Source organism: Orycteropus afer, unplaced genomic scaffold (genome assembly GCF_000298275.1).
Source record: "Orycteropus afer afer isolate SDZICR_OR568_19922 unplaced genomic scaffold, OryAfe1.0 scaffold00142, whole genome shotgun sequence".
NCBI classification, from domain to species: Eukaryota; Metazoa; Chordata; class Mammalia; order Tubulidentata; family Orycteropodidae; genus Orycteropus; species Orycteropus afer.
Window position 1 is genome coordinate 7,481,791 of NW_006921729.1, and position 8,543 is coordinate 7,490,333.

An 8,543-nucleotide genomic window follows, 5' to 3' on the forward strand; every position below is an offset into this window, starting at 1 on the left:
GAATCAAGGTGTGGAGATGGCAGTAGCATCATTGTTAACCCTAGTGACCCATTTGCAAAATCTGCTTCCTGTCCCCATGTCTGTACACTCTGCAGATCTAGAGGTCTTAGTTCCAAAGGGAGGAATATTCCCACGTGGGGCCACAATACTGAGTCTATTGAACTAGAAGTTAAGAATGCCATTTAGCTACTTTGGGTTCCTCTTGTCTCTGGATCAACAGACAAAGAATGGTGTTACCATATTGATTGGTGTGATTGATCCTGATTACCAGTGGAAAATCAGATTAATATTACATAATGGAGTTAAAAAGGGTATGTCTGGAATACAGAAGTTCCTCAGAGCATCTCATAGTACCGCCATGCCCTATGATTAACATCAATGGAAAACTACAGCAACCCAACTCCAACATGACTACTGATAGCCCAGACCTTTCAGGAATGAAGGTTTGGGTCACCCCACCAGGCAAAGAACCACCACCATATGAGATATTTGCCAAGAGCAAAGGAAATGTGGAATGGAAGGTGAATGGTTCCAAATACCAGTAATGAACACACTAGCAATTGCAGCAATGAGGACTACAATTGTTATGAGTATTTTTTCCTTGTTTTATTATATGTTTGGTGTGTGTGTGTGTGTGTGTGTATAATGCCTTTGTTTTCTACTATCCCTTATTTTATTTTACTTATAAAATACCAGCAGTAAACAGGACTAGTATACTTTCAGTTGTACGTACGTTAGTTTTGTCATGTTAGGCACAAGTATGACTTTATAATTGTGCTTATTTAGCAATTATGTATGATTTAAGGAGATTTGCATAGGTGCCAAGTTGACTGGCCTGTGATAGTTAATGTTATGTATCAATTTAGCTAGGCCATGATTCTCAATATTATGTAATTATCCTCCACTTTGTGATTTGATGTAAGCAAAGTTTCCTTTGACAGATGGCTTACATCCAGTATCTATCGATATTCTGGAAAACTCTCTCTCTCTTCTCTTTTCTCTCTCTATCTTGAATCCAACCTACAGATTTTGGATTCATCAGCTCCCGCAGCTCATGAGCTACCAGCAGCCTGCCTTCAGACCTACCAATTTTGGGTTTGTCAGCCCCTGCAACCATGTAAGTCAGGAGAAGCCTCCAGCCTGACACCTGACCCATGATTTGCCACTTGTTAGCCTCTACAACTGTATAAGCCATTTCCTTAAAACAAATCAATCACTCTCTCCTCTGTGTGTGTGTGTGTGTGTGTATACACATACTATGTATATGTATACACACACACACCCCCAAACATCCAAACATACTATGTATGTATACACACACAAACACACACACACATAGGAGCTCTGGTAGCATAGTGTCTAAGGCATTTGACTGCTAACCAGAAGGCTGGCGGTTCATATCCATCAGCCACTCCTCAGAAGGAAGATAGGGCAATCTATTTCCGTAGTGATACCACCTCGGAAACCCAAGAATGGATCGTTATGAATCAGATATGACTCAATGGCAGTGAGTTTGGCTGTTGAGGTTATTTTTGTATACACACACACACACACACACACACACACACATATATATATATATATATATATACTCATATACCTATGCTTCACTGGTTTTACCCCTCTACAGAACACAGCCTAAGATAGCGTACATCTGCATCTGTAAATTTAATCCACTGTCAGCTTCAGCAATGGATTTTACCTATCGTGCCCCTTGAAAGAAAGGGAGGTTTGGAGGAGTGCAGTGAAACTGGCAGCAGGCTCTCTTGATAAATCATTGTTGGAATTACATGAGGGAGTTTGTTGTACAGGTAACAAGCAATCCACAGCCTGTTTTGGTGCCCAGCCCAAATGAAGTGTGGCTGAAACTGGAGCCTGTGCCTGATTCCAAATTGTTTACTGTTCAGCACTGTGAGCACATTTCCTGTTGGCTCTGCACATAAATGACAGATGGCCATGGTCATGCACCAGGACTTGGGCCTGCCAGAGGAGCTTGTTTGGAAAGGATTTAGACTGTGGAAGTAAAACCATCATAGGGGTGAGGGGGGAATAGTTAAGGTCTGTCTATACGTGCAGAAAACAGGTGAAGGCAGGGGCAAGACCTGGCAGGTCTTTTCAGCCCAATAGCAAACATGTCACAAGCCTTAATGTGTACTGTTCTTATGTGCCAGCCACTGTGCACTCAGCTGGGGAAATGAGGATGAATGAAAAATATCTCCTGCCCTTGTGTTCACCATTTAGTGCAGGAGGTATCTGTTAAACATTCAATGTAACAATGCAGGGCAAGAGCCCTTTACTCTTCTTGGAAAGAGGAATGTACAGTTAAGAACAAGGCCTCTGGGGCCTGAAGGCTTAGGTTTAATTTTTTTTGTAGGCAACTTCCTAACTGTATGATTTTGGACAAGTTATCTGATCTCAACAATCCTCAGTGCCCTCATCTGTAAAATGGGGATAATAATAGCATCTACTTCATGTAGTTATTAGAGGAATATGAGTAGTTTTAAAGTGCCAGGTACATAGTAGGCACTACGCTGTTAAATTAAATAAATACAATACTCAGGGCATCCATTTTCATTACAGGCTGGGACAGAGACTACATTTTCCTGAATGAAAATCAAAGAACTGAATATGTGAGCAGTCTTCCTTATTTATAAGTTTTTGTACATGAAAAATCTTACAGAGGGTAGAGACATTAAAGCACATTTGTCTTTCATAGATCACCTTTCACAAAGAAAATTCAAGAGTGGGATATTAACATAGTGTCTGCTTTTGTTACTGGTTCTTTCTGGCAAAGGTTTACAGATTACTGTCAAATGGGTTCCAACTCCTAGTGAGCCAATAGGACAGACGAGAAGTGTCCGGAATGGTTTCCAAGGCTGTAATCTTTATAGAAGCAGATTGCACCATCTTTCTCCCGTGGAATGACTATTCAAACTGCTGACCTTTTAGTTAGCAGCCAAGTACTTAACTACTGTGTTACAGGGATCCTTAGCAAAGGGTTAGGGAGTCCCTTCTCACTTGGGGACACCTAGGAGCATTTCTGGGCTTTCAGAATACCCCCTTAGTTATAAGTAAGAGCCGTGTAAGAAAGAATTCCCATGGGGTGAATTCTGGGAATAAAACTGAAAGGGCCAGTTACACAGAAAGAACAGTGTGGACAGAAATAAGTGCTGCCCCAGGTTAGCTCTCCCAGCTTCTCGGTCAGTCTGCTTTCTATTACTGATATTCCCCTACTTCCATTCTACCTATCCTCAACTCCACATCAGCATGGAACATGCCCTTGTGCACAAATGTGAGCATGAACATGTGCACACACACTTGTATACAATACACACATACACAACCATCCAGGGATGCTTTCTAAGCTCTCCTGTCTCTGAGGGAATGACATTGTTTCTGACTTGACCTAGCAAGGTCTCCAATATGTCCACACAAGCCCTAGCATCTGTGAAGCAGGCCATGTCTCCCACACACTGGTGGTCTGTTGCCTGCTCGCATTCTGATCTTCTCACCATGTCCTCATTTCCAACCCAACATCCTCCTCTCTGACTCAGAGACAGAATTTGGCCCTAAGGGCTTCACGGGACAAAGCCTGCAATCACCCTCTGGCTCCTTACTGGGAACCAGACCAAATCAGTTCCAGCCCGAGGCCTCACCCTGTGTGGATGGCCAGGCAGGCCTGAGCTCCTCCCTGGTGCAGAGCTGGCTCTGCCCTCTGCCCCTTGGCCGCTGCAATCTCTCAGCCTTTCCTCTGAATTCATTTATAAACAGACTTTTCCAATTCCAGGGAAATATCGTGGTAACGTGAAATGTTGAGTAAATGGACATTGTGTCAAAAGACTGTTCTAGTTATGACACCTTGATTTCTCCCTCCCACATTTGTAAGTAGCCCATAAATTGTGGAAGTGGAAATGCTTTACAAATTTTTAAGGAAAACAATCTTTTCTGCTCCCGTCTGTTCTCTTTCTACTCTTGCCCTCACACCAAGCATGCCACTCTCTCTCCATATTAGGAACATTTTTTAAAAAATTATCAATTCCTTTGACCACCTATTTCTGACTAATGATTACATTATGGCATATCTATACAAACATTTAAAGACTGGGTGTACGAAGAATGAAGACTATGCATTCTTCAAGAGGACTGTGTGTGTTAGCCTCCCACTCCCTAGCCCAGTGCCTGATTGAGTAAATGGTAAACAAATGAATGGCATTCTGAGTTTACTCCTAAGTATGTGCAAGATACTCCATGCTCACCAGCTCAAAGACCCCCACCTGATAATGTGACTGCAGGATCCACAGCAAAGATGACCAAAGACAAGACATAGTGTCCCACAGAAATGCCCCCTGCTTCTCCACTGCAGCAATTCATGAAAAGCATCACTCTTAAGAAAGACAATCTATTTCTGAAAATCAGCCAGTGAAAAACTCCATGGGTCATAAATGTCCAATCCACAGTTGATCATGAGGATGATGCAAGACTAGACAAAATTTTGTGCTATTTGCAGGGGGGTTGCCATGAGTCTGGGGCCAACTTGATGGCAGCTAACAAAAACAATAATATATTATTTCATGTGATAGAACATATATAACAAAAAATTTATCATTTTAAGTGTACAATTAAGTGGCATTAACTACATTCACTGTGTTGTACAACCATCACCAATATCTATTTCATCACCCCAAACAGAAACTCAGTTTCCATTAACCAATAACTACACACTTCCCCCTTTCTCCAACCCTTGGTAACCACTAATCTACTTTGGTTTCTATGCATTTGCCTTTTCTACATATTTCATATAAGTGGAATCAGAGAAGATTCTTTTTATTCTGACTTATTTCACTTGGCTTAATGTTTTCAAGGTTCATACATGTAGCATTTTTCCGAACTTCATTTAACTTTATGCCTGAATAATATTCTATTGTATGTATATACCACATTTTGTTTATCTACTCATCTGTTGATGGACGTTTCATTTTCCACCTTTTGGCTATTGTGAATAATGCTGCAATAAACATTGGTATATGACTATGTTAGTCCTGGTTTTCAATTTTTTAGGGTATATATCTAGAAGTGGAACTTTGGGTCATATAGTAATTCTATGATCAATTTTTTGAGGAACTGCCAAACGGTTTTCCATAATGGCTGTATCATATTACATTCCCACAAGCAATGGATAAGAGTTCCAATTTCTTCATATCCTCACCAACGCTTGTTGGCTAAAGTAATTATGGAAAACATTTTTCTATGCTTTTGAATAAGCAAAATATAGTTTAATTTTACTAGTGTTAGAAAAATAAAATAGAATAATTTACAGCTCAGACATCATTTAAAATTAAATATTAAAAGAAACACCAAGATTCAAGAGCTATAAACACTTAAGATATGTACATTTTTCTGTATTTATGTTACAGTTTAATATAAATTATATTTTACAGAAAACAACAAAGTTTCTGGTTGTAGAAGACAGTTATTATTGTTTCATAAATAACAACTACTATGACTTCATAGATTAGTGATCACCAAGAGTTTAACTTTTTAATTTGAATTATCTGTTAACATATTACGGGAAAAAGATGTAGCAATCTGCTTCATTTTGGAAACTCTATGGGACAGTCCTAGGACCTCTGGTAGCATAGCGCCTAAGGCATTTGACTGCTAACTAGAAGCCTGGTGGTTCAAACCCACTAGCCACTCCTCAGAAGGAAGGTTGGACAATCTACTTCTGTAGTGATACCACCTCAGAAACCCAAGGAGGGGTCGCTTTGAGTCAGATCCAACTTGATGGCACATAACAACAACAACATGGGACAGTTCTACTCTATCCCATAGAGTCACAATGAGTCAGAACCAATTCTACAATGTGGGTTCAATGGGTATGGTTTACATATAATGACAAAATTTAAGAAGATAGAGGGAAGTCTGTCATTAAAAAAAAATTATATTTGACAACAATGTAACTGTCAATAACATATAACATTTTAATTTACATGTTGTAACTGTTTTATAAAACTACAGTAGTATTCAAATTTAAGTTATTGTGTGTGTGTGTATATATATGTATATATATATAATATGCTTTTCTTAACATTATTGAATCAAGTCCTTAACTTTATTGAAAGTAAATACAAATCTGTAAGATATGAACATAAATTACATTTTATAAAATAGCACTTATTAATGTATAAATAAATAAAAATGAGTCCCAGATTTAATGCATGTGGATGCCACAGGTTGGCCTATATGACAGGACTTTATTAAAGCCTTGAAACCAAAAAAGACAAGAAAAGCTTTGCTACTTTATTATAATTATTGTGATCATGATTATCATGATTACTATGGTCAAAACTCAATGGTAATGAAGGAGGAAGTCCAAGCTGCACTGAAGGAACTGGTGACAAACAAGGCTCCAGGAACTGAGACACTACCCATTGAGATGTTTCAACAAATGGATACAGCCCTGGAAGCACTTACTCATCTATGCCAACAAATTTAGAAGGAAGATACCTGGCCAACTGACTAGAAGAGATCCATATCTGTGCCCATTCCAAAGAAAGGTGATCCAATGGAATTGGACACTATTGACCAATATTATTAATATCACATGCAAGTAAAATTTTGCTGAAGATAATTCAAGAATGGTCGCAGCAATATATTTGTCAGGCAGGAACGTGGCGCCAGTCAAGCAGGTAAAAGATTGAGCAGGAAGAAGTTACAAACAGGCCAACCCAGATGCACCTTCCATCTGATTGGTTCCCGCCTTATTTTGAACCAGCCTTCCCCCCTCCCTTAATGAATATGCTAATGAGGTGCTTTCACCTGATTGGTTCCCGCCTTTTTCCCTCTGTCCCCACTCACGTCTGCTATGCAACTATATAAACCTCTCCCCGCTGTCTGGGCGGCGTTTCTCTGGCCCCCCTCTTTGGGACCTGTGAATCTCACCCAGGAGAGCAGAATAAAACTTTTCTTTATCCCGCTCTTTGTGCCTCCTCTCTTCTTCACTGCAACCTTACAATATTGATAAGGAACTTCCAGAAATTCAAGCTAGATTCAGAAGAAGACATGGAATGAGGGATATCATTGTTAATGTCAAATGGATCTTGGCTAAAAGCAAAGAACAGTAGAAAGATACTGACATGTGTTTTAGTGACTATGCAAAGGTCTTTGACAGTGTGGATCATAACAAATTATGGAAAACATTGCAAAGAATGGGAATTCCAGAACACTTAATTGTGCTCATAAGGAATCTGTACATAGACCAAGAGGCTGTCATTCAAACAGAACAAGGGGATACTGCATGCTTTAAAATCAGGAAGGGTGTGCATCAGGGTTGTATCCTTTCACCATACTTATTAAATCTTTATGCTAAACAAATATCTAGGAAGCTGGACTATATAAAGAAGTACAAGGCATTAGGATTGAAGGAAGACTCATATCATACCTGTGATATGCAGGCGACTGAACCTTGCTTGCTGAAAGTGAAGATGACTTGAAGCACTTACTGATGAAGATAAAAGACTACAGTCTTAAGTATGGATTGCACTGCAGCATAAAGAAAATGAAAATCCTCACAACTGGACCAATAAGCAACATCACAATAAATGGACAAAAGATGGAAGCTGACAGGGATTTCATTTTACTTGTATCCACAATCAACACTCAAGGAAGCAGCAGTCAAGAAATCATAAATCACATTGCACTTGCTAAATGTGCTGCAAAAGACCTCTTTAAAGTATTAAGGAGCAAAGATGTCACGTTGAAGACTAAGGTATGCCTAATCCAAGCCATGGTATTTTTAATCACCTCATATGCAGGTGAGAGCTGCACAATTTACAAGGAAGACTGAAGAAGAGTTGATGTTTTGAATCGTGGTGTTGGTGAAGTATACTGAAAATACCATGGACTGCCAGAAGAAAGAACAAATCAGTATTGGAAGAATACAGCTGGAATGCTCCTTGGGAGCAAGAATGGCCAGACTTTGTCTTACCTACTTTGGTCATGTTGTCAGAAGGGACCATTCCCTGAAGAAGAATATCATGCTTGGTAAAGTAGAGGGTCACAGGAAAAGGGGAAGACCCTCAACAAGATGGATTGACATGAGACTACAGTGATGGGCTCAAGCACAGCAAGGACTGTGAGGATGGAATAAGACCAGGCAGTGTTTTGTTCCGTTGTACGAAGGGCCACTATGAGTCAGAGCCAACTCAACAGCACCTAAAAACAACACTTTATTAAAAATATCAGAAATAATAGTATTGGTTTATTTAGATCTTAGATGTATACAGTGGGCCAACATAAATGATTTTTTTTTTTTTTATTGTGATTTGGGTGAAGATCTACAGAGCAAATTCACTTTCCATACAGTAGTTCACATATACTTTGTCTCATGTCATTGACTACAGTTTACCACAATGCAACAGCTCCCCTCCCACTTCCTCCCCATAGTTACCTCTTCCTAGTGTCCATCCCTCCATACACTCCTGCCCCCTGAGCTGTCTCCCTGTGCATAAGCAGCCCTTCTTTCTCCCATGATTGTTCTCTCC